Below are 26,903 nucleotides of genomic sequence, written 5' to 3'. Positions count from 1 at the left end.
GAATTACTTTTTAGAATGTATTGAATACCTAAGAAATTTCAACTTTTGTTTTTCTGTCTTCCATCCTCAGTTACTTTGATACAGTGGCATCTGCTGTGATGCTTACACCTATTACTAAGCCTCACACGTGTTAGCTTATTTTGATACCAAGATGGTTGATAGTTTGTAATTGTAGAGAAATAATCAATTCCTTTTAGGATTGTCATTTTCAAGCAGGCATCCCCCTGAGATTTAAAAGATTAAAATCAAATTAGCTTACTATTGACATTTTGTTAACGCTTTGCCTGTGAATACTTAAAGGTATAATTGTGTCAGTGGTCATAATTATCAGCAAGATATTTTGCAAATGGTTGCCAAGCTTTGTGGTTGTTGGAGATACGTTTGCTTTTCCAGTAAAACTGGTGTCCGCGTTTCATTATCACTTAAATAAGACTTTCCTGTGTACCAGCATATGCTTAGGGCATGTGTAGCTGATGTTTTTTCCATGATTATCTTTCCACAGAGAAACACTGTTTTTATTAAGCTGAGCTTATTTTTCAGAACTGTAATGCTATAGGAAAACACGCATAGCCCGCGTGCATTTTACAGCATTTCAATAGATCGCTACGCAGGGCTGTCGATGAGTCTACCACCAACTCACACATAGCTGCATCCCCAAAGCAACAACCATGTGAAACACATGATGAAGACTCTGTAGACCTAATTAATATACAGCACATAGACCACAACTATGGTAAATGGACTGGTTCTTAAATTGCTTTCTCCCACTCCCTTTCCTTTGAGCACTCAAAGCACTTATTTCACCTATTGCTTTTTACCAAACACTCAAACTCAAATGAGCGCATCAGGAGCAACTTCATGAGATCAGTATCTTGCCCAAGGATACTTTGGCATGCAGACTGGAGCAGCCAAGGATTCAACCACCATCCTTCCAATTAGTAGATGACCTGGTCTACATCATCACAATATTGTCCAACCCTATGGCTGTATTGATATTTTGTTCTATTGTAGATATACAGTATATCAGTATCTGTGTGGGGGTTTTTTTTAATTAAATTTTTTCAGATATGTGGTGCCATGAAAATGTTTTGATTTATTTACACAAATAAAAAACCTATCTTGGGCATGTTATAAGTGGTGTCATCACAACCTCACATTTGTAAAGGAGAGCATCTCCAAGTCTGTTGTTTACAATACGCTCAACCTTGTCTAGAAGCACATGTAGAGGAGAACACAAGAGACATGCAGTGGTGATGTGGAGTCATGTGGTGCCTTCTGGTAAGTTTCTAACTAGTTAGTGAAATACACTGCTGAAAAGTTAACAATGACCCTAATCATTTTCTGTTTTAAATGCTATTCTAACAGTACACAGCCTTTTCTTTATGGCCAATAGTCTCAGTAACCAAGAATGCCCAAAATGGCCAGAGGATAGTTCTTGTAAGGCTGTAGTTTACTGGAAACAAACACGCCCTGGCGTTGACAGATATTAATAACAGTGCTATCATTATCAAAAAAAAAGCAAGCAACAAGTCCAGACTCATTCTTTAGAAGTTGGAATTGTAGTAGAAGTAATAAATCACTAAAGTTATGTGGTGGTGGTGGTGGGGTGGGTGAATTATAACAGTTTGTTAGGAACCAATTCCTGGAATCTCCTGGCAATCAGAGACAATTTTTTAACACTTAACATTTAAAAAGGCCTAAAGAATATTTTTATTCTAAGAGGTTTGATTAAAGGCACCTTGGAAGCACGACAGGGAATTTATAAAATTCTTAATTTGCTCTCTCCAACCACACTTGCCTGAGTTGAACCTGCAAACTGATAACCACAGATGCACCTGGTTCTTGCATCCTGCTTCTTTATTGTAAATTTCACGTGATCCATTATATACGTTCCCACGGAAGCTCTAAAGAGGACATAGTAGGAAGTGAAAAACAATGTGCAGACTGACATAGAGTCCAATTACGGTTTTTAGATTGTGTTAAATGGAACTGAGTGGAAAAATCAATTATGTGAAATTAGCACTTACTGCTAACTATCATTCTCACTATTAGGAATGCATGTGAGAGCTGAACAGTGGCGAGATGCCTTTTTAAGTGTCAGAAAAGCTTTGTCACAGTGAGATCAAACCCCACATGGTTTTAAATGAGAAGCAGTGCAGGGGACTGAAGGAAGCTGTAAAAGATCAAATGGTGCTGCAGTAAATATGAAGGAAGGTGAAGATTCACACCCAGAGGCGCTATTGTCATTGTGCTTGATGATGCTGACAGATATAATAGAGTTCTACAAATGTTTAAAAAGCCTCAGCGGGCCATGGCTGCTTTGAACAATACAAAAAAAAAAAGATTTATATTATATATGGTTCTTGGTGCCAGACAGGATGGTCTGAATATTTCGGAATATGCTCACCTACTGGGATTTTCCCACAGTACTATCTCCAGGGTGTACACACAATGGACTGAAAAAAAGAGAGCAGCTTTTCTGAGTGCTTGTTTGATGCCAGAGGTCAGAGGAGAACCAGGCGGCTGCTTCAAGCTGAAAGGAAGGCAAAGGTAACTCAAATAACAACTTGTTATAACCCAAAGTGTGCAGAAGAGCATCTCTGAACGCACAAAACTTCAAACATAAAAACAATTGGTCTTCTACAGCAGCAGAAGACCACTCCAAGTGTCACTCCTGCCAGCTGAGAATAGGAATGTGAGGGTACAATTACCTGAACTAACCAAAATTAGAAATGGGAAGACGTTCTGTCCTGCCTCGTATAAACAGTTTAGGGTGCTGATGGCGGTCTAATAGTGTGGGGCAGGGGTCGGCAACCTGCGGCTCCGGAGCCGCATGCGGCTCTTTAGTCCTTATAGTGCGGCTCCGCCTGGTTTGGGCAAATAAATTAGAAGCATTTAGCTGAAGTGTATTTTATTTATGTTAGTTCTTTTTAACTCGTAGTTCTAAATTGGAAGATTATTGTGATATTGAAATATAAAAATAAAATTATATTCTATTATTTTTTCATCGCTCAAAATAAGAGTCACACTCGCGGAAGCCGGTATTCCCGCCGAAACGCCGTGCATTTATCGAGACTTTCAACCCCAGGTAGGCCAATTATGGATCTTCGGATCCACATTATGTCAGCAGCTGTTCTCCACCGTGAACTATGTGAACTATGTTAAAGACAAACACCGTTCACGCCTGACAGATGACAGCTTACAGTCCTGCATTAACTGACTTCGTATAGCCCCGATTTGCGGACTCTGTGCGCAGAGGTTCAGGAGCAGAAGTCCCATTGTAAACAAATCACGGCAGACCCGACGATGTTTCCATGAGCATGCTTTTGAGCATCTCTTTATTGAGCACTTTTCACACACGGTTGCTGTACGCATACAGCCGGCTGTAGCTTTTCAGCTCACAGCCCGACATACACCACCAACAACGCAACAGCACAGATAGCGTAGACGTAAAGGCAGCGAGGCGCGATTGCGGGTGTCGCTCAGGTGCGTCTGCCTCCCGCGCTGCAAACCACGCCCCGCCGCACGCATTAACCAGGTAAAATACATATTTAGGCAGAATTTTGCAAATATCCATTTTTCAGCAGCATAGTGCTTTTTTCCAATTATTTTTTAAGAGTCAGGTCAAGGCTCCAACAGCCCAAAGGCGATATAAGGGTGGCGGCTGACAACAGTTTTTGTTTGCTACATGGATCATTTTAGTTCAGCTCGGTGTCTTTGCTTTTGTTATATTTCTTTAAGAGTTCAAAATGTGTTGATTACATAAATATAATTTAATTTTCTCTGTAGCACTTCATGGATTTCATAAGCAGCACACCTTAGTTGTTCACAAAAAGCACAAAGATAAAAAACAATATATACAGTGTTATCTTCATTTTAGATGTCAAAAAGTATTTGCGGCTCCCAGTGTTTTCTTTTGCGTGGAAACCAGGTCCAAATGGCTCTTTGGGTGTAAAAGGTTGCAGACCCCTGGTGTGGGGGATATTTTCTTAAACTCTGCATGTCATCGTCTCCCCACACACCAAAGAAAACAATAAATTACCCAGCTGTGATCCCTGTGACTGTTCTTGGTCAGCTTTTTTAATAGTCATTATCTAGACATTTGTTTCTGTAATTTGAGGTCATCACATTTTTTATTTTACTTTTATATGTTAGAATTACAAAAGAGCACCTTTTTAATTTCAATTGCTTTATTTTGTCTCATGAATTATTGCTTGATGTACTTTTTTGTTGCTATGATCTTTCGTTAAAGGTCAGTGTTGACCACAGAAAGAGACTTTCTGCAACAGTAGTGTCATTTTGGAAAAATCTCTGTGCACAACTGATGGTTAAACAAACATTTCAATTCATTCTGATTTTGTTTATAGTATATATGGAATGGGTAATTTGAGTGACTATACCAGTGCAATTTTAGGCACTATATGGTTAAATATAACATTTGTTTTTGGAGGTTATTCAAACATATCGCCATATCTATCATGCATTGTGATCAGAGATGGGCAGTAACGCATAATCCGATTACTTTTTTCAAGTATTGAGTGAAGTAGGGGATTACTATTGCAAAAAGTATTAGATTACTGTTACTTTCCCATAAGCATGCTGCGTTACTGCGTTACTAAACCGTGATTTTGTTTGTGAGAGTTTCCCATGACAGTGAGATACGAGCATGCGACGTCCGTGGCAGCAACAGACGTGTGTAGATCAACAATGGAAAATATGGAGTGCAAGAGAGAGTACAACCGTGCAGCGTTTAAAGCGTGGAAGTACTGACCTTACTTTGAGTTTGATTCCGTAAAAAGGGACAAAAACATTAGCGTCCGCTGTTCACTCTGAATGGTAAGAAAACTTACAGCAAAAAATTCAACTTCAAATCTGAGCAAGCAGCCAGCACACTGCTGCGGGAATGTGAAATTCACAGAGAAACCCCCGGATCCCCTCACCGCAGCGACACCGGGCAAACCTCCACTGGCCCCACTCCTGCTAAACAGGTGAAAATAGACTTAAGAGGGACAGGACTTAGTGCTGCTGAATCTTTGATTTTATTTATTTTCTGCTGTGTTTTACTTTCATCTATTTGAAAGAGTGAGTGTAAACACAAAACTTATATGGTATTTTAGATGCTGGAATATGCAGAAAATACGTTTAATGTTAAACAAATTTCTTCATGTCAAACACTTTTGCATATAATTTAATTTTTGCTTGATGCAATGTACATAAATTAAAAGATTTATACTAATAAACTAATAAAACAAGTTCCATTTGATTCAATTTTATATGATGGTTTATGGAGAAAAAAATAGAATTGGGCTGAAAGGTCTGTTGCCTTATTATGTATTCAGGTTGTGTATCGTTTTTTAAAAGTAACTAAGAAACTAATTACTTTTAAAATAAGTAATTGGTAAAGTAATGGAATTACTTTCTTGGAGAAGTAATCAGTAATTGGTAGCTAATTACTATTTTTAAGTAACTTGACCAACACTGATCGCAATATAGCCAATAAAAATTTGCGATATTAGGTTTTTCTCATATTCTCCAGCCCTACTATCATATCAGTGCAGAGAAGTGTTTTAAGGACTTTGTTGAATCTGTGCAATGAAGAATTACGGCAGTTCTGAAGGCAAAAGTGGGTCCAACCCCAGTACTAGCAAAGTGGCCCTAATAAAGTGTCCATTAAGTATATATATATATGTAAAACAAAAACACTCTCCTAAGTATTCCACAGAGAGAAAAATTATTAAAACACTACCATGGGAAGGTATTAGAGTGTTACTAGAGTCCACCAGGTAAAAAAACAACAGCCCACTCTCCTAAGCTGAGACTTCCTGCTGCCCCAGCTCAGCTTCATTCTCTTCTCTGAGATTTTCTTTCTCCCGAGTACTGAAAAGAAAAGAAAAAAATCTGAACTGAGGAGGTGAGAAGGTGAGGATGAGGTCCCACCCTCTCTCAGAACTGAGATCTCACCTTGAAAAGGCATCTGCCTCCTTGATCAATCTTTCATCGCTGTCTCCCGGCAGCTGGCCTCTCACCCCGCACGCCACCTCCTCCTCTCTGACTCCATCGCTCTTTGGTATTATACACCTGGAGAAATGCCTGCTATACTGAATCACTCAGATGTTCTGTTTACAGATCTACCTGCCATTTTGCTATCTGCTGCGCTCTGTAATAGTGTAGCAACAGATACCTGACCGCTGCTGGAGCAATCTCAGGAAAGCCATAAAAGAATACAGCAAACAGCATGCAGACAATGCCCGGCTTGATCACGTGGCAGAACCTAAAAACACAGCTCATAAAGTATTGAGTCTCAGTGAGAACAAGTCAGTGAGTGCTGACAGCAACTTTAATGGGATCTGTTGTTGGAAATAAGTTAATTAATCTTGTCCACTTTCTCTCAACTTCGTCTTTCTTCATCTTGCCGTTTCTTTGTGTCCTTTTCACCCTCTGTGTCACCTTTTAATCTTTCTCTCAGCTCTTCATTTGGTGCTGAATTCACTATTTCAGTGTCCCATCTCCTCTATTTTTGTCTCTGTGCATATCTCTAGGACCAGTGCATGAAGAATGATGGCCAGTGGGGGATATTTCTCATGGGACTCTGAGCCAAAAAGCCAAAATGTAGTGTTTCATGCATCTTCACACTTTCTTGCCTTTTTCCCGCACCGTTCGACATACTTTGCATTTTGAAACAATTCAGTTTCTGCCACTGTGCCAGCTGACTTATGGCTTGAGGTTTTACACCAGCTATTTTCAGAGCAGGTGGCTACAATGGGTGTGCTTTCCATTCGCAAGAGCATCAGGAGATGAGGGAATAAACACTGGAAGCTGCGGCTTTGTTCGCAAACATTACCTGCTGTTAATGAAAGTCACTGAGCAAAGACAGAGATAAAACTGTGCCAGCTACAGGTAACATCTATTTGATGAAGTGTGCAGTGAGGAGAGTGAAATTAATCACACACGAGCTGTTATAAAGAAATGTCCAGATGGGTTTATCAAAGCGAGAAAAAAAAATAAAGGAAGTTAAACAGCAAAGATCGTGAATAAATATTAAAAAACACACCTTTGAAAAATAAACATGTTTTTTTTCACTTTTCAGGCTTCATTAAATATCAAGTCACATGTGCACACCGTCCTTAACACGTATTGGCTTTACACACATATCGAATGGGAATTTTTTGTCAGTAATTAATGGTGTTGATCTTGTAAAGATTTCCCATGAGGTCAAATACATCTTCATCTCCTCGGGTAAATTGTTTTTCCAGTGTTTTTGTCTGGTAAACATCACCGACAAAACTGATTCCACCAGGGGTAATTACAACAACCGCTGGAAACAAATCAGCATAGCCAGCAGTGAAATGTACTGATTTAACAAACCAGGATATTAAAGCCAGCAGACCTGGATGCAATAAAGCAGTACTAGAGGACAGCTGGAGATTATAGGGCTGAGAAACGGTACCAGTTCATTGCTTTTATTGAGCAATGCACACATAGGCCATTACTGTGGGGTCATTACACAAAATGATTCTGATACAATCCAACATTGTCAATACAAGAGAGCGCGCAAAACAGGTTTTAAAACTCAAAAGGAAGAATCAGACATGAGGGAATACGGATTTGTTTATCTATTTTAGGTTGACACGAGTTCAGCTTTTGCTAACAGTGTCAGTAATGAATTGAGAGAGATGCTGGGCTTAAAGCCACCCCATCCAACAGCTGTGTAAAGCCCTGGTTCGCTAATACCTCTCCACCTTTGCACAGGTTTATGGCCATGGATCAGTAGGCTCAGTAACAAGGCTGACAGAGGCTTCTAACAAGTCAGGAGACAGGCAAACAGATGAACCTGGCAGCTCTTGTCTTCCCAGACAGCAGGGAGGATAAGAAAGTTAGGAATAAATGGGAATCATCCAGTCAAGCGTAGCTGAACATGCTAGCAGATCTCAATGGCCCCTAATAACACGGTTGGGGATTATTGCAACATTACTCTGGTCAGAGGATTTAATATGCAAAGAGGGAAATTTCAGCTGTCCTGTTAAAGAAAGCGAGGAGTGCATAGGAACATGGCGCCAGATCATAGGATTGACCATAAATGTCGGACATGATCAAGGAGGACAGTCATGCATGTCTTCCTTATGTGTCTGCGGCAGCACAAATATAGATGGAAGCAGGAACCATAACAATGTGTGAATAAAGTAGACCTAAATCATTCTATCTAAATACATCTGGGGATGCTTTCATTGACTGGCAGAACATTTAACTGATACTGAGTCTATGAAAGCATTTCCATTTGCCGTCTGAAACACCCAGTGTCAAGCAGCTGTTTTCTGCTGCCTGTCAAAATTAGCTTTTCCCTAAAAGCTAGTTTCCCCTAGTGGAAGGCTCTGCCTTGGTTTGATTCCAGGCCAGCAGAAAAACATAATTTTTAGTTTATGTAGACTATTTAATCACTAAACCATTTCATGCAACAAACTGGGTCGTTAATCTGAGCAGAACACTCACCACAATGCCCCAAACTGAAATTATAAAGAGGGGACTTCAACAGGGGTGGGCGATATAGCCTCAAAATTATATCAAGGCAATTCCAAAAAAATATGCAACAATGATACATGCGATGAAAAGGAAAATAAAATTCCAAATAATGTTTTATCGGTGATTGTGGCTCGCAGGCAGCAGCATTTATTAGTGCAAACAAAATAAGGGGCATGTTCCATCTCTCTTCTCCAAAAAGCTATTCTCATTGATGACAGACAACATGATTCAAATATTGAATCTAGTATCACAAGGTGCCAACAGCAGCAGCAGTAATGTGGTCCAATATAGGAGTGACACGGCATAAGTCAATTATAAGCACAAACGTAGCATAGGCAATTCAATTCAATTCAATTCAACATCATTTATATAGCGCCAAATCCCAACAGGAGTTGCTTCAAGGTGTTTTATATTGTAAGGTAAGGACCCTACAATAATACAGAAAACCCAAACACTTATGTGACCCTCTGTGAGCAAGCACTTGGCGATAGTGGGGAGGAAAAACTCCCTTTTACAGGAAGAAACATCCGGCAGAACCAGGCTCAGTGGGGAGCAGTCATATATATATATATACATATATATATATATATATATATATATATATATGTAGGGAGAGAGATATAGAGATAGAGAGAGAGAGCACATCAGTACTTTCTACCCACGGTTTTGGAGTACAGTTAGCTCCACCCATCCTCATTTCAGACATTTCTTTACATTTTGGTCGCTCACCACCAGTGTTGGTCAAATTACTTGAAAAAAGTAATTAGTAACTAATTACTGATTACTTCTCCAAAAAATAATCCCATTACTGTACTGATTACTTATTTTCAAAAGTAATTAGTTACTTAGTTACTTTTTAAAAACATGACACACAACCTGAATATGTAATAAAGCAATAGACCTTTCAGCCCAATTTTATTTTTTATGCATAATACAGATATAAAATTGAATCAAATGGAAAGTCTCTTTTTAAAAATTGTTTTATGAGTTTTAATCTTGATATAATCTTGATATACAAACGTCTGTTGCTGCTACGGGCGTCGCACATGCTTGTGTCATTGTCATGAGACACTCTCAAAAACAAAATCACGACGGCTTAGTAACGCAGTAACGCAGCGTGCTTATGGGAAAGTAAGAGTAATCTAATTATTTTTTTGCAATGGCAATCCCTTACATTACTCGTTACTTGAAAAAAGTAATCGGATTACAGTAACGCGTTATTGCCCTTCTCTGCTCATCACCAGCTACTAGTATCTACTTCTCACATGGCTGGTTGCACTCAGCAGTGTGTGCTTTGATGGAAGGTGTTGCAGTAGCTCCTTTGGCTTGTCTCATCGTTGTGTGCACTAGGAAACTAGGCGCATGGAGTTTTGCTATATCGTGATATGACACTTTTATATCACAGTTGACCAGTTTTATCACAGATGATGTGACCATATCAATATGAAAATTGAAGCCTAAAGTTGTGGCTGAGGCTTGTCCAGAGACTGCAGCTGTATGTCATGTTCTGAATGATTCTTATGTCTGTCTTTATATTGTTAAAAGATATGACGCCCAAAATCAATTACTCAAAGGAAGTTTCTGGAAAAAGAGTGGTAGTGAGCCATGAAGTAAATTTACTTGTTTAATGTAACTGAGTGCAAATTTGAGGGACTGTACATCCGCCTTACTTGAGTGTTTGCATTTATGTATAAGATATCTCTACTCCACTGCAATTCAAGTTATTTTTCAAATATTACAATAAAAACATATAAATAAGGATATGTTGTTGAATGGTTAGAACGGTTGCCAGCCTTGTTGGTTTGCTGCCTCTTGTTCCATGCCAATGAACAGCATTTATGTAGTACAGCATTAGCTGTACTTTTTTTTTTGTACAATTTACACCTGCATCCCAGCTGAAAAGGCAACTCCTTTGATTAATGGAAGCCCTACTGTGCCTTTTGAACTACAGCCATTCCTTGTTGGAGCACACTTCAGATAAGTGAGGAAAATTAAAGAGACCTTTATAAAACTTCTTTCAGTCCTTAGAGCTATTTTAACTCCATCAGTGTAAAGTTAGCCAATATTTCCCAACAAGCATTAGGCTCAAACTCCAAAACCACACTGTATACTTTATATTAATAAAACTAGCTAAAGGACAAGAAGCTGAACAGTAAAAAGGCAAACATGCTCACAAGCTTGTCTTTACATAATACATCAGTGGAAGGCTGGGACGGGGTTAGCGAACAGACACTCCATTAAGCATTCATGTTATTGACAAACACACCTCAGCATAATGGCATATTGTCTACTATACAATATACAAATTCATGTAAGCAATCCCTGCTAAATTAGAAAAAGACCGCATGGTTAATACGCCAGTGATTATAGAAAAAACTCTAATCACTGTATGCAAATACCATCATACTGTGAGTAGCGGGGAGGGTGGATTTATCATTTAACTAATCAAGAGGACCAGCAGAGAACCGCTACAGTCAAGATGTGTGTTCACATATTTCCATATGTTTTCTTCCCTTCACTGGTGTAAAACAGTTCCAGGGAGCGAAGGCAGGCTGTAAATATCCTCAGCATAGTAGTGGTGATTAGCTGCCATCCCCACTTTTTTTTGTTGCATAATTCACTGTTTAAGAGCCAAGGTTGCAAATTGATAGCAGCAGAAATTACACCAACATTATTGCTGTACGTGAATAAGTAATAATAAAAATGGGACCGGAGGGGTGACAGTGCCCAGAGATGCCAAGGATCTCATTCATTCTGGTTGTCACGACAAGCTGCGCTACAGCCTCAATAAAACCTTCGTAACACCTCATCATCTATCATGGCTCTGGCCCTGGCAGATTCTTGGCTCCGCGTCTTAGGCCAGCCTCTTGGTCTTTTAATGCGTTTTGGGCTCTTAGCACCCTCGGCTCGGGAGCGTAGTACTACACGGCTCCCAGAACACTGGAGTACTGGTACACTGTGTAAGTCCTTAAGCGATATTGATGGGAACTAAAACCTCGTGAACCCTGTGAAAGCTGGGGTCCACAGAAGAGTATTCTTCTGTGACTCAATGGCTTTCATCCAATCTAGTGGTTATCAAGATTGGACAGCATTTTGTTCTGTTCTGTGAACACGTAACCTCGGGTTTGTTCGGGTTGCTGATCAGACATGAGGTCATGGCAGCTGACGGGGGAGGAGGGGCTTTTACTTTATCTGCCGCCTTGTAGGAGCTGATGATAACCAACCTGCTATGCTGCTGGCCAAGCTTCACTTTTAGGAAGGCTGTGTCTATTACCTTACTTAGATATCATCAAGCAGTATCTGAGTAAGTCAAGTGGTTTTGACCACAGAGGCTATCTCCTCATAATCCTTCATCTTCACGATAGCAGCACTATTAGGTAAAGCAGAAAAAGGCTAAAAAAAGTAGCAGTACTTTGATGGTGTTCAAAGAGTTAAGAATCCTCCAAAAGCTGGGTTTCATGTAGCTACTTGAGCACTGGGGAGAAATCTAATACCTGACTCATCTGAGGGATGAATGATGCGGCAGATTATCAAGTAATTGGAATCTGTGAAATGTCACTGGCGTGACGGCGAGTGACCTAAGATCAATGGCACTAAGGTTGGGTCACACTTCAGTAGCTTCAGTGATCGTGACGCAGCTCAGTAGCGAGGCCTAAAGCCATGCAGGGCAAGGATCCATGATCACACGGAAAGGCCGATGGGCTGAGTTAAAAGCAACTAAAGATAAGACATGTAGTGACCAAGGGGACAAAGGCGAGCCAGCAGTCATCTGGAAAAGATTTCCAATATTTTCCCTCACTCTTTTTTTTTCTCCTTTCCACCTCTCCGTCTCTCCAATCCTTTTCCCTTCGCTCTGTTGTTTGATCTCGTCATGGCCCAAAGTCACCAGGCAGACGGGTCTTATATTTTATATTCAGTGTTCCACATGAGGGAGCGTGTCATAAAAAAAAGTCTACTCAAAATAAATGAGGCTCTCTGAAGGCAAACGCAGATGATGGTTGAGGCCGAGCCGACGCTGGCCATCGTAACAGGCATCAGTAATTTGATTTGAAGAAAATCTGTGTGTGTATCTGTAAGTGTGTGTCTGTGGTTTGAGGCAGCAGTGGTGTGGAACTATGGTCTCCCTTTCTTTCGCGTACTCCTGCTCCAAAGGCTCAGTCAGATTAAGTCGAGTGTGGGTGTTGACTGCTCTCCCCCACATTAGTAGGTGCTTTCATTGCTTTTACAGTTTGTCAGATTACATTAATTAAAAACAAAAGCTCCTTGTTGGCAGACTGTAAAACCACCGGCATCCATAACGATGACGTGGAAAAAAATATTTTCAGTTTCAAAAGTCGTGAAAATCACTTTAGCGGGAGGCGCTAGTGTTAATTGCCTGGAGAAACTGCAACACTACAAAACAGCTGTGTGAGTGTTATCAATATTTCTGAGGAACCCTAAGAGCAATGAGGGAGAGCAGCTAATAGCCAGTCTCTAAATGAACCGAGTCTCCTCCTCAACAAGCATATAAAAAGAAATCAATATCTCTGTTAACTGTCTATTGTTCTAAACAAGAGTCTCCAAAAGCCTTATAGTCTGTATATATTGCCACTGTCATCATCTTTAAAACATGGGCTTTGACTGTGATTGACTGGCAAGCCAACATACACCCACCACCTAATTGCAATTTGCTCAGAGGAAGACAAAGAGAAGCAGCTCTCTTGTCACTGACAGGATGCCGTGAGGGCTGGGGAAATTGAATTCACATCGAGAGGGATTTAATTAGACCACTTTGTACCTTTCATCGCCACAGAATCCTATTTACATTCATTCTTGTGTTACTAAGCTTACCTTACCATACCTTAGTTATATTGGTTCAACTAATCTTCAACGTATAATATATTCAAGGCAAAAAGGCAAAAAGATCAGGGTTTCATCTAATCCCTATGCACCATCTAGAATGCAGCAGAATGGCTAATCACAAACTCAAATTCAAACTCAAATACTCCCTTGACCGTTTATGAGACACTGCAAACCAAGTTTCCGATCCCGCTGGTGAAATGGGCACATGTACCACATGAAACAAGAATGAAAAGATACTGATTCCTTATTATATTGTGTGCAGAGTGTCAATCAAGATACTCTAAAATCCCTTCTGAAATAAATCTAAAAAAAAAAAAAAGTATTTAGATGTGCTAGGACAAAAAGACCTTGAAGGCAGGATTTATCAGCTTAGCTAAAGGGAGATGATCCACTGAGCGGAGATAGGACGGGGTTGCCCCGTCTTATTCTCAGCTTATGTGGAGACTGGCAAAAAGCTGCATATGATTTTCACATGGAATCCATCTCAAGGCCTGCAGGACATAAACGTATTAATATTTTAAAAAGAACAGTTTAACGCAACAAAACTGCCATAAACACAACTCCTTTATTGCTGACACGTTGTGGCCCTGTTTATGCATTCTGCCTAACTCCATTATTTATTGTTAGCCTTGCCATCTTAACACCCAGCTATCAAAGTTTGTGAAGCTATTTGTGCCCTGTGAAAGGGGTCACTTATGTTGAAGAACCAACAGAGTTTTACAGGCGTTACCAATATTTGTTTCTCTTGATAGGAGGGATTATTTTATTGTATTTACAAACACAATTCATTACCAAGTATCTCCACTTAGATGACCTTATATGGAGACTGGCAAAAACCGTTATGCTTTCCAATCCCAGTCATGCAGATTTACATTTACCCTGCAAAGGAGAGAGTGTGCAAAGGACAGAGAGCAACTGATTGTAGTTAATGAAAAGTGCATTAGCCCTACTGATGCCACACCACCATAAGCTACCAGCCAATGGGCAAACCGCTAGCTAAACATTTTAGCATTTTAACACCAATATGTAATATAGTTTAGATACATGTGTGCTAAAAGACACATTAAGCAGGAATCCCTGTGTAAACAGTTAGGCACAAGGACAATATAAGGTAAAGCCAGACCAAATCGAGCTGTTAATAATTAAATTAAATTAAATTAAAGTAAATTGAATTAAATACTATTTCAAGGAATCGGAAATTCATTTTGACTCTCCAACTTCATATTATAGCAAAAAGGATTTTATCAGCATGCTCAGGCAATCCTTTGTCAGCTATCATTCAGATATATACTCAAGCATGATAAACAGCTGCAGAAGTGCACTAGTGGTAGCTATATGCATCCTTATTGGAAAGTCAGAACTTTCACGGTTCAACATTGTAATGCTAGCAGCACTAACTTTTGCAGACTCTAAGCAAAGTACCTTTATGACTATTGTCAAAACTGTAACCCTGATTTAATTTGCTCCTTTCAAAGTCACTTATTTGCTTGCTGACACAATGTAATGTAAGCAAACTCCACCATCGCCAAAGTGCCAATTAAGTACCAAAAATGTTGAATGTGCAATGACTTATTTCCAGTGACGTTAGTTCCAGTGATGTTATTGACCTTTAGGTTTATTTGTGTCATTACAGACGATGCAGCTAAATATGCATCCAAGCATATGCATTTAAAAAATTGCATACAGGATTATACCTGTTGTACATCGTTCCACGCTGGCGCCAACTGTCACCACCAATGGTTGACATTTTGGCTACACAGCAGAAGGACCAACAATCAATGTTCAGCCAGGCTATGTCATCACTGGTGATAAAAATGTTGGCTACATTTTTTATTAGGGATTGCTGTCCTTAATTTGAAATAATTTGTGTGTATTGAATGCAACTTATAAACTTGTAAACGCTTTTTAAATCTGTTTGTGCACAACCTGCCATGTCTAGTTTCAGACAGCACTATCATGTTGACATTCATTATCCACACATGCAAGTAGTTTACGTTCAAGTCTATAAAAGAAAGGATTAAAAATGAAACGCAGTTCATTTCCTACAACAGTCACATCCACAAATGTGTAGGCAACGGAAATGTAACTTTTTTGTTTACAGGTCAGCTTGAGAGACCTTTTGTGCTGCAAATACTGTAGCTTCTCCTCATTATCTAATGCACGCTAACTTTATCAAATACTATTTTATTATTTATTGCACTCAGTTTTACTAATCACTCAAACACCCCAACTTCAGGTCAACTAAAGTGCTAATTTAGAGAGATAATGAACCTATAGAAACAAATTCTACATGAAACTATGGTTCGCCTGAAATACCAACTCCTTCTTCACTTACTAGTATACTTAAATTGTTCCATATCCCTCATATGATTTGTTTGGCTATTCACAGGGTCGTCCCTGCAGATTGCAAAGTTTTTGAGTTTTTTCCCTCTTTAACAAATATTGAACATTTTTCCGATTTAATTTCCCCCCTATCGCTCTTTTTTTTCCATGTGCACATGTGATGAGTGTAAATCAGCTGGGTGGCCCGCTGCAGACAACAGAGTGGAAACCTTGTAAGAGTGTTGAGTTGCAAGCTCTTTCATTAGCCCTCATAAATGCTATTTGGCACACATCTGAGACTGCCTTGTTAGATAGCCTGCAGCGATTTGGCCCATTGCTACACATCCCCATCCTCTTCTACCTCTCCATGGTTTAGTCAGTTGACAGCCTGGCACTGAACCTGATTCCTGAATCTCGATTTCACACTTTTCCTCTATTTCTATCTCGACAGACTGAGCAGAACGCCACCACAGAAACCGAAGCCCTGATTAGAAACCAATTAGCTCCTCAGATCCCGGTGCAGGATATCATCACGATTCGCCTGCTGCTCTGGATGAAGCAGTCTGCTCTCATTTGCCGGGGGTTCACAGGGAAACGTAAGATGACAAGTGGAAGAGCTACTTCTTTAACACAACCTGAGTTAAATGTGAGCTGTAGTAGGAAAAGATTAATAAAGATTGCTTTTCTTTGGGTACTTGTTTGTGTCTCGCATGTATATTTTTTTTCTTGCTTAGTCGCGGATTGATGATTACGTTTAAGGTCAAATTTCAGTTCAAGGATCAGCAAAGTTCAAATTTGCTGCTGCTGGGTGAAAGAGTTTTTTTTAAACATCTTTGATTAGTTGAGTTTGACACCAAACAAACATAACTACCTACCGGAAACCTGGCAGCAGAGGATTCAGCCTTTTGATAATTTCCCCAAACTTTTAACCACTTACAAACTTTCTGTCAGGTTCTAACAAGCGTTCTGTTTCAGCACCACAGAGAAATCTACTGACTTTTGGTCTAACTGCACTTGACAGACATTTTATGCTGTTCATTTTTTTTAAATAACATGTCATTGAATTGCTACACTAATTGACAGGTGATGCTGTAAAGCTGATGTCTATAATAAAGAGGTTCACTCTTATTATGCACTCATGTCCTCTATGGGAAAGCTGGCTGACTGGTTCAGTGGAGACACAGTCGACACACAGAATAAAAAGACTTAAGACATTTGGGTTCAAGCAGTTTCTGGTATATGTTAAGAAAACTAATGGCTCTATACCATGCAACTGTGACAATCTATGGTATTAAAGTTATTGAAACCACATGGAAAGTACATGTGCACCTTCTTTCATATTACACAGGCTGTCAGACATGTGAACAATTACTGCTATATGAGAAAAAAGAAAATGGCTTCAAGTTTCTAATATATTTGGTAGGAGTGAAAAAACAGAATTACAGCACAGTATAACATATTTTGTGTATTATTTCAAGACCGGGACAAACATTAGCAAATACTGATAGTTTGTTAGCTAAATTCAAATATTCTGGAATATTATGAACAAGACGGCTCATCTCATACTGCACCATCCTGAGACAATGTTACCTGAACAAACGTTCACTAAATTGGCTCAACTAAATAACACTGGACACACTTAGCTTGACAAACCTTTCTACTAACTCAGAGCACACTGATGGCTCAGTCACATTAGTAAAAAGGGCAGCAACCTTCTTATATATACAAAAAAAGAAGTATTTTTTAATACATTTTGCGACCAACTGCATCTCCAAAGGTTGAAGGTGTCACTTCTGATCACAAGGCAATTTCACAGGTCGCATGATAGGTGGCAACCTTTCTATAAACAGTTGCAGTCTGATGTGAAGTGACATTTGATATACCATCAATACCTTTGTCAGTCTAAGAGAGACTGACAAAGGTACTGATTCAGTTCAACTGTATTTATATATGACACCAAATCACAACAATAGTTACCTCAAGGTGCTTTATATTGTAAGGTAAACAGCCTACAATTTGCAAATACTTGCCAACAAAAATTAAAAAATGCAAACAGGGACAAAATGTTTCCATCGGTCTTTAAGCACAGCTTGTTGTTTTCTGCTTATATTGCTATAGAGCAGGAAGGGTACTGACCAAAAATGTAATAAATAAATAAATTTCTTTTAAGTGTGAATTTCAGTCCATGTAGACAACAATAGATATGTGATTTTCACTAACAAAGATACAGTTGTCACAGATAATTACTATATTATCAGAAACAGATTGCATGTAATTGTCAATTTGACCTCATTCAGTTGCAGACTGATAGCAGACTGTTTTATAGAAAACATTTATGGTGACAGCGGATGCTTGACAATCTCATTTTGCAGTTAAATAAATAAAGAAATAACTGAAATGAGACAAATTTATCTTAAACAGATACTAAAAAAAGTTTGAAAAACATTTTAAAAAGTCAGTGAATCACAATATGTGTTATGGCAATGTTCATCATATCACAAAATGTTAAAAATCACAATAATATCATATTGCGAGTGAAGTATACTGGCTTAAGGTGCTGGACTGGATATTGGCGGCACAACAGCTCGATCCAGGGACGATTCATTTAGTTCAGTTCTGTGTTGTTTACTAGCTAACGCGTTGGTGCGTCAGACAAGTATCGTAGCATGGAGGAAGACGTGTAACAGCGAAACGACAGCAGTTTGGAGATATCAGATCTAAAACTTAAAACACTTTTAGTTTTTTATCTTTTTTTTTAATTTGGTGTTTGAGTCCCAGTTTCTTCCTCACAGTTGGGATGAAAGTCTATTGGATCAGTACTCAGTATTGGCAGATAACCTTTGGATCAGGTTGGGTCAGTGCACCACCTTGAAAGTAGTTTTCCCACTGACCAAAAAAACAAACAAAAAAAAACATGTAAAATTGTCCAATTTCCATTTTTGTCAGGTAGAAGAGAGGTAGCAGGCTCCCTTTCCATGCGACAACCATATTCTCTATAGTGTCTATAGTCTGTGCTGTGTTCACACTGGAAAAGTGACAAAAATAAATATGTATGCTCAGTCTCTCAGACAGGCACTGGCACAGCATGTGTGATTAATGTGTGGGATCATGGGAATGGAAGCTGAGGCCTCATGATAATCAGATATATTCTTGCCGGCCCTGTCTGTGTGAAATGAGAATATGTGAGAATGTTTGAAACGGCTGTCACCTCTCTCAATAAAATTGTGGAGTGATAAGAGCCTTTATTGTACGGGATCGAATAATGGTTTGCACCAGCTGCAATGAGACACTTAAAGTTCCTTATACTTAAATAAGCACTGACAGACACACTTACAGGCTTTAAGTACTGTGAGCATTTGATGAAGGGCCTTGGAGCCTTGCTAGCTTGTTTCATTACCACCTCTCATTCTCTCTGCCTTGCCAACTCAACGCCACCCCCCAAACTAAGGAAAAAAAAACTTTTCCTTCTGATTAATTGCAGCCTTTTAGGCTTTCTTACAATCTGCTTGGACCATTCTGCAGCCTTTTCATTACAAACTTACAGAATACAGTGAAAGTAAATGCCATATCCTTTTAGCTCACAAGGGCAGGGTAATTTTCTATGTGGTATAATCATCCCTCGACAAAAGCAAATGGAAATGACAGGGTTTTAATATTAGAAGTCATTTTGGTCTCTACCAGGAGTTTGATTCATTCTATTCCAGGGAATGTTTATCTCCATCCAGTACCTCCATTGCCTGTAACTGCATCCACGTACTCTTAAAATCATACTTTTTCTGTCAGAAATAGCAGAGAGCAGTGAGAAAATCATCAAGACAGCTGGCGATAAACGTCAACTGGCCATCGATGAAACACACCTACAAGTATCCGAGTGTGTCACTATCACTGAGTCATAATGAGAGTCCCTAAAGCACTTTTCCCCCCCCATGTGACTCCAAAGCATTATCACAGCAACTAGACAAATGAAACCAATAAATCACACAAGACAGAGTGAGCGTCAAAAATCGTATCTGCAAATGGGAAGATTGGGCGTGCAGATTTGGGAAAGCCATCTCTAAATCTCCACTTTAGGGATGCGGAGCAACAGGTGCTCTGCATGAAAAACAATCGCAAGTGTATAAACAGATTTTGAAGGGCCAGCTGAGTAAATTTGAGGCTTAGAACTGAGCCGATGTGCCGGGAATCCAAAGAGAAAGTCAGTTAGGGTGAGACTCTCTACAGAGACTACGTATCTCCTCTATGTTAGATGCCCAACGACAGCTCCATCCTCACAGAAAAATAAATCCCTTCTCTGGCTGTCACATGGCTTATTCACATTCACATCCTCCTCTCTCTGCTGTGTTTGCTCCTGTAATTTCTCCGACAATATTCTCTCGCTTTTCTCTGTCAGTGGAACTTGAAGGCACAGAGAAGTATCCACAAGTAAGGGAAATCAGGAAACTATGCAACGCCACGCCAGCTACAGAGACCTGGAGAGAGAGGAGGGTGAGTATGAATTATACATGTTTCAGGGGCGGGCTTCAGATTTGTCCGAATAAATGCACGGGGGGAAATGACTGCGATATTAGCAGTTACAATGCAAGGTTACTAAACATGCAGGGAGCAAATTATTCATTCCCTTTCAAAGCAAAGTGATTAGTCTGAAAAACTGCTGACAGCAACAGTAGGAGTTTGGTTTGTATACACCGGAGGACGTTCAGTGTGTCTGCGTGTGAGACTGAGCGTGGGTTAATTTGGCCAAGACTGTGCGTGGGCTGATAATTAGGAAGCTATTTGCGTGGAGTGAAATGTTCAGCTTATCTTCTGTGGAATCTCTTCCACTGTCCCTCTACACTTGAATATTTGTCCTGTGAAACTTTCTAAAAGCTGTGATTATGTTCCCCACAGCTAAACTCTTTACATTTACTCTTCATTACAGGTGTGATAATTAACAACATTACATAACTGTGAATTAAACGGCAACGTGGGTTTTTAGTAACGGAGATAAAAAATAAAATGTCGACGCACTGCAGCTTTTTCCCACAAACTTTTCAAATGTATTTCATCTCTTTACTTTTTTGTTGTTTTTTTCTTTTAAACAAAACTTTTCTTTAACTGTTTAAGAAACTGGCTGATGTGCAGAGGTGCAGACCCCATCTACATGTGGAATAACCAGCAGTCTGTGCTGGTCTTAGCTTAGCCCCATCATGTAAAAGACCATATACATAAAACATGTTTTTAGCAGATTTGAAATTTAATATTGATTGTTGAATTGATTTTTGTTGTTTTTCATACTTCTTACTTTCCTATTCATGCTAAATTTTCAGCCACACAGCATTCAATCTAAGCATCGATGGACAGCGGGCAAGCACAGCCCTAGAGCCTCCAATTAGAGCTGCAACGATCGACCAGCCAGGGACCAGAATTGGATGATGTTCAGTATCCTCAGCCCGGACCATCCAGTCAGCTTCCCATATGTTGAGATGGTCCATTTCATGTATGCAAAAAATCACCCTCACCAAGCTGAATGTGGAAATTTTAAAGAAACTAACAAAGACAAAGTGTGCCAAAGCTAGCACCAAAGCTGGAGCTAGGAACTAGCCGCAAGCCAGCAGCTTCAGTATAAGCCTCGGTATGAGCAGTAAGGATCACGGGTCAGAACAGTTAAAAAAAAAAATCTGTTCCACTTGCTTTTGTTTGTTAAGGTCAGACATGTCAGGTAAAGATGGGTGTACAGTAACTCATTTTCATTTAGTTCTTTATACCTCTTTCCAGTGAAGAAGCACTTTATTTTCAGTTGTTTAGGTGAGTGAAGATCCAGTAACTTACTGCAGTTTGGGAGGAATTTCAAGGGAACCAAGAAAATAAAATTGTTGCATTGAAGGTAAGTTGATTTTTTGTTTGTATGTGCTGTCAGGCATAGTTTTTTAGAAAGAAAATCAGACTCTGCAAAAGAAAAAGAAAGAAAAAAACAGTATCAGCGGGCCACAAAATGGTTATTGGAGCATTTTTGCCTCCCAGTAGGTTCAATTCCCATAATTTGTCTGGAAAGGTGGAGAGCGACGCAAACAGCCACCAACGCTGTGCCATAAAAGACCGTTTGGCTGTAGGACTCACGTTTAGCAGCTAGCATGTTTGACAAGCATTTGGTCTAATAAATGTTAATGCACCCATGTATCCCCGCTTGCCCAGGATGAGGGAAGGTACTGTGGAGACCAAACCACCACTAAAAGTAGAAAGAATAACAGGCATGCATTCATCAGGGAGGCACAAACACAACAATAACAGTTTTTCCAATTTTGTGTGCAGCTTCAATCGGCACGGGCACAGTACTAAGTATGTGACTGATTTACTTTTTTGAGTACACATATTGTTCCCTTTCATTGCTTCTGGGAGACCAATCAGGCAAAGGCTTGAACAGCAGCTGTAGGGTCTTAATAATGTTGGCTAGAATTCTGTCCTCCTACAGCATGGCTTCTTTTCAGCTTTCCTTTTATAGAATTTATTTAATACTGAAACAAAGGCAGTCACTGAATGTAAGGTGTGATGTCCAGAGACCGGTGTAGCCCTCGATGTGATGATATAACTGACAGTGGAAATACTATAATGATAATTCACAAAGAAGGTAAGTTGTTTACTTCTATTCAGATCTCCTAATAAAAGGCCGACATACATAAGAGGTTCAAGGTGAATTACTACCTTTGACAGCTTTGATACTTAAAGTCTCCACCTACCCCTTACATTCAGTAATCACACAGATCAGAAAAAGCAGAGGAACCTGTTTCTTTACACAAAAAGTACTCTCAAATGTAGAGAGGCTGGACCTGTTGTGCTCATTTCCAGCTCTATATTTATATTATTTACTCTAAAAGGGTAACTTTTCATAACTGAGAGTTCTTATACATGCCTGTCACTTAAAAGTGTTTTTAAGGCAACATTTTTTAGACTGATTGCGATTAGCAAAAAATAAATTAATTATAAAAAAGGCAAGACAGCATAAAAACTTATTGTATCTTTCAGTGTTCCTCCTTACCTCCCCATGATCAGATTATAATGGCTGTGAATACTAATCTGAGGTAAGGAAGCACTACTTTAAAAAATCTGTTCAACTGGACTGGAAAGTTAATCAGTAAATAATTACCTAGCAGGAAATGGGAATCAGCAGGTTTACTTTCAGTAGCCTCAATGCTGTAATTACTTTTGGGAAACTTTGATCTAGAACACTCAAAATATGAAATCAAAATATGTGTTTTGTTCCAATCAGTGATTTGTAAGGCTGCACTGACACGATCAACAACCGTACCGTGATTAGCTACAGTACAGAACGGCTGATGGCGTAAACACAGTTAAATATTATCGGTTGCTGTGTTTATTGTGAGATTGTGTGATTATGACAGATCTAATTCCATGCTACAATTTCAGAATCAAACATTTGAACATTTTGTTAGAGTCCCCAGGCCACCTATGTCGGGAAATCAAATGTTACTGAGTGATCACAAGATTGCCACCACGAAATTAGTAGTGTGCGGCCACAAGATCAAAAAATCATGACCATTTTTTTCTTCTTTCAGATGGTCCAGTTTGGGGGTCACCACAGTGGATCATCTGTCTCTATATCACCTGCTGCTTATTCTCCTTCACTACATCTTTTCCTCCTGCCTGGCAGCTCAAAATTATTTGTCCATTATATACACTGCCCCATGTCCAAACCTTCTCAGTCTTGTTTCTCCACCTTTGTCTCCAAACTGCTCAACCTACGCTGTCCCTCTGATGTAGTAATTTCTAATCTTCTCCATGCTGGTCACTCCTAAAGAAAAGCTCCTTTTTTGTCCGTGTTAGTGTCTCCAAACCATACATGACAGCAGGTCTCACTACAATCTTGTAAAGCTTCTCTTTCACTCTCGCCGCTGTCCTTGTGAGACAAATCACCCCTGACACTTGTCTACACTCGCTCCACCCTGCCTGCAGTCTCTTCTTCACCTCTCTTGAGCACCTTCCATTGCTTTGGATGGCTTCACCTTCATTTTATCTCTTTCTTGCATCTTCACCTTTCCACCTGTCTCCCTCCCATTAACACACATGTATTCTGTCTTGCTTCTCCTTACTTTCTTCCCTCTTCTCTCCAGAGCATACCTCCACCTCTCCAGGCCCTCTTCCTCCTCCTCACAATGTCAAAGTCTACTGCCTGATCTCATCTATCAAGAATCAGGACCACCAGCTACTAATGTGCTGGAATGAGATAAATGAGTAAACTTAATCAGGGGCAAGGCAGTGAGATCTATACTTTGCTCTGTTGTTTACCATCAACACTTGACGATTATTATCGGGACACTGATTTGCTTTTTAATTAGATTTTATTTTCATTTTGGGATGAATTATAACGACACTGTTTGACAAACACTGTTACATATGCACTGCAATCAGCAGGTCCCCAGAGAGGGTGCTGTTTTGGCAGGTAGAGGCAGGGAGAAAGGGACAAACCAAAGTGATATCCACATTGGACAATGGCCAAGTGCATGCTGTTAAAACTAAATAAAACTGTCATGGCATACAAAGCTTAAGCTGATGTTTCATTTATGTTTCTGCACTTTATATGGACAGTGTTGACTAGGCCTGTGTAAGAGTATGAAAATCTGTCACATGCAATACCATTGTCAAGACTGCAAAGATAACATTACTTGTAATTAATAAATATTAAAATGCATATATTAGCTATACAGTTCCAGTGTCTTTCTGCTTTAACGGGTAATCTACTAGCACAACCACGACTAACCTACACCCACTGAACTATTTTCAACATGCTTTTGAGGTACAAGGTCAAACATTCTCATGCTGCTGATCATTCTTACTGATGAGTTTCAGGCAAGTTTCAATATTTTTTAATAGCGGATGTTCCTGTTGTGATGAGGAAAATTATTAATTCCCACAAATTACCAACATTCAGCAAAGCAATAATATCTTGTGGTTTTGCATTACTTTCAGAAATAGTTTTTTATGTATGCAAATTCTTATCTTATTCTTTTTGTGGAGCTGACTAACACTATGACAGCTACTGTACTAAAAAAGATTAAACTTATTCAGCCATTAGACAAAGCAGGCTGATAAAACAAAGTGCCAGTGGATGGATGCCCTTCTTCTTAATCTGCTGCTTCTCTTTACAGGATGTGACACTGTCCTCCCAGCCAGCCCCCTCACCTTGACACATCTTATCTATAGTTTCCTCCACCGCTGCGAGAATCAGTCGCTACAAACACATGTTAGGCAAAAACATAGCCACTTGAGTTTACCATCATTATTATTTGCCAGCTAAGCACTGCCATGTATAAAAGATTAGACCACACAGTATGCTAAGCACTACAAACCCTCTCCCATGTCAGAAATGGCAAGGCAGGGCATGTTCATTTACTCCACACCACTTAGAGAAGAATAATATGCAGATAAACCTGGTCAACTAATTGCAGTAATGATTGCAAAATGTTCAGAGCTGTGCGGGCAGATAATCAGTGAAGCATCACAAGACTGAGCGGTAAATATGCTAATTTAAAGCTGAAGTAAATAGATGCTTGTTTCTCCCCCAGTCGTTTTTTATGCCACGAGTTTAGCCCTGCAAAGTTAACAAAATGCAAAAACACAGCACACTAATCTTGCATACATCCACTTCACACAGCACGCTTCGTAAGAGAGAAACATTCATTAGATTGGAAGGATATTAGTACAGCCCTGGACACCACAGGCAGCTTTTAAAGCTTGGGTTTGGCACAGCAAGTTGTAGAGAAGCATGCTTTTATATGCAAGGGAGCTCCAGGAAAAAAGCTGCATGCAATCCCACATAGCCGATGTGTCCTCCTAAACTGAAAAAAAGAAAAAATCCTCATAAAGTCTGCTGGTCTTCTTAAGTTCAGTTAAGCCACTCCACGCCTCAGGATTCAAACCAGCCACCTTCCTTTTCCCTTTTCTAACCTTCAGGCATAAACTGCTTTTCCTGCCTTTCATCTCCCCTCCGTCTCTCCCTGTGTGGCTGATGGACGGGATCATGAGGCCCCGGCTAAGTGACTCTGCCGTTTTGACACATCTTTTTGACAAGGTGAGAATATCTGCAGAGAAAAGACGAGGAGTGACTATTCCACCGAGCACATATTGCTTCCAGTTACCCACCCTGCTCATATCTTGACTGACAGCAGTGTGGTGACACAGGTTTTACATATGATGGGAAAAGTGAAGGAAGACAGCAAGGGGGGCGGGGGGTATTAGCACCGCTGAAAGTGTTTGTTAAGGATTCATGGTGGTGGAAGCTCTTGTCTAGGACTCCCCGAGTTTCCAGTTCACTCCCAGTGTATAAGGCTGCTGTCAGTGCACCAGGAGTGTGGCTTAAATCACATCTGCAGCAAAAAGGAAATGAACTCCGGGATGGAGAGCTGTCAACACTGAGGCTATAAATCTAACAAACACAAATCCGTCCGTCTGTACATCCTGTTTCCAGCCAGCATTCGTTCTGCAGGAAGTTTTTTTCCCTCCATAGAATATTTTTTTCACAATAGAATGCAATAAAAAAAAAAAAACTCAGGGTGTCTACTCTTGTGTTTGGCAAACACAAAACAAAGCTGGCACTGAAACTGACTTGCACCACCTGGCCCAAGTAAGTGTGGAGGAATGGAAAAAAGCTGAGTGTCCGTGTGTGCGTGCGTGTGTGCGTCTGCAGTGCTGGTGGTCATTTCTCATGATTTCAGCGTTTGATGTGATCACGCACGCCCTGTTTCACTGGCTCGTTTCAATCTTCTTATACACAAATACCGTGTGCGCGCTCACACGCACGCCTCTCCCGCCACCACGCACGCATGCACGCACGCAAACCACCACCACGTTGTTTTTTCCTCCCTATACACGCACAGACAACACAATTCACCTGCAAAGGCAGGTGCACAAGCGCGTAACCCCCCCACCACCACCATGCCCTGTCCTCCAACACGCACGCTCACAACGAACCGTGAGAAGTGGCACATGCGGGCGCGCACGCCAACAGTTTGACACACACTTGTCTGCATTGGCATTTTCGCAGCGAAGCTGGAGAACAGCAGCAGCGGCGGCTTGGTGGCATCTTTATCTTTTCTTTGGTAATCTATCATCACATCCATCTACCGGTGCTGGGACACGGTTTAAATACATGGGATGTACAAAGGGGATTTCTGCCCGCAGGGTGGGAAAAAGAAAAAAGAACAAAATAAGACTGCGAAAAAACACAAGCG

General features: G+C 40.0%; 1 protein-coding gene across 1 annotated transcript in view; it reads right to left on the bottom strand.

Moving 5' to 3' along the window:
* gfra4a (GDNF family receptor alpha 4a) overlaps window positions 1–26,903 on the bottom strand; it is a 157,804-nt gene that overhangs the window by 130,012 nt on the left and 889 nt on the right. The gene's annotated exons all lie outside the window — the stretch shown is intronic.

Source organism: Oreochromis aureus, linkage group 19, assembly GCF_013358895.1.
Source record: "Oreochromis aureus strain Israel breed Guangdong linkage group 19, ZZ_aureus, whole genome shotgun sequence".
Lineage (NCBI taxonomy): Eukaryota > Metazoa > Chordata > Actinopteri > Cichliformes > Cichlidae > Oreochromis > Oreochromis aureus.
The sequence above is the reverse complement of the archived record's forward strand: the minus strand, read 5'-3'. Positions and strand labels throughout refer to the sequence as shown.